The following is a 235-nucleotide window of genomic DNA, read 5'->3' as shown; positions in this document are numbered from 1 at the left end:
TTGGTGCTTCTGGTTATTACAATTCAATTCTGCAGTTACACAAGTCTGGGGCATTTTCAAATTAAATACTTAATATCACTTTAACCCTTCAGTAGCAGCAGAGCTTTACTTATACTGATGCCTTAAATACCCTAGAAATAAAACAACACACTTTTGATATAATATTAGTATAGGAGGTAAAATAAAAGCTGTTTTTTACTTGAGGCCTCAAGGGGCAAATATGGAAAAATATCCA

Source organism: Lichenostomus cassidix, chromosome 18, assembly GCF_008360975.1.
Source record: "Lichenostomus cassidix isolate B80296 chromosome 18, HeHo_3.0, whole genome shotgun sequence".
NCBI lineage: Eukaryota > Metazoa > Chordata > Aves > Passeriformes > Meliphagidae > Lichenostomus > Lichenostomus cassidix.
Note: the sequence above shows the minus strand (reverse complement) of the source record.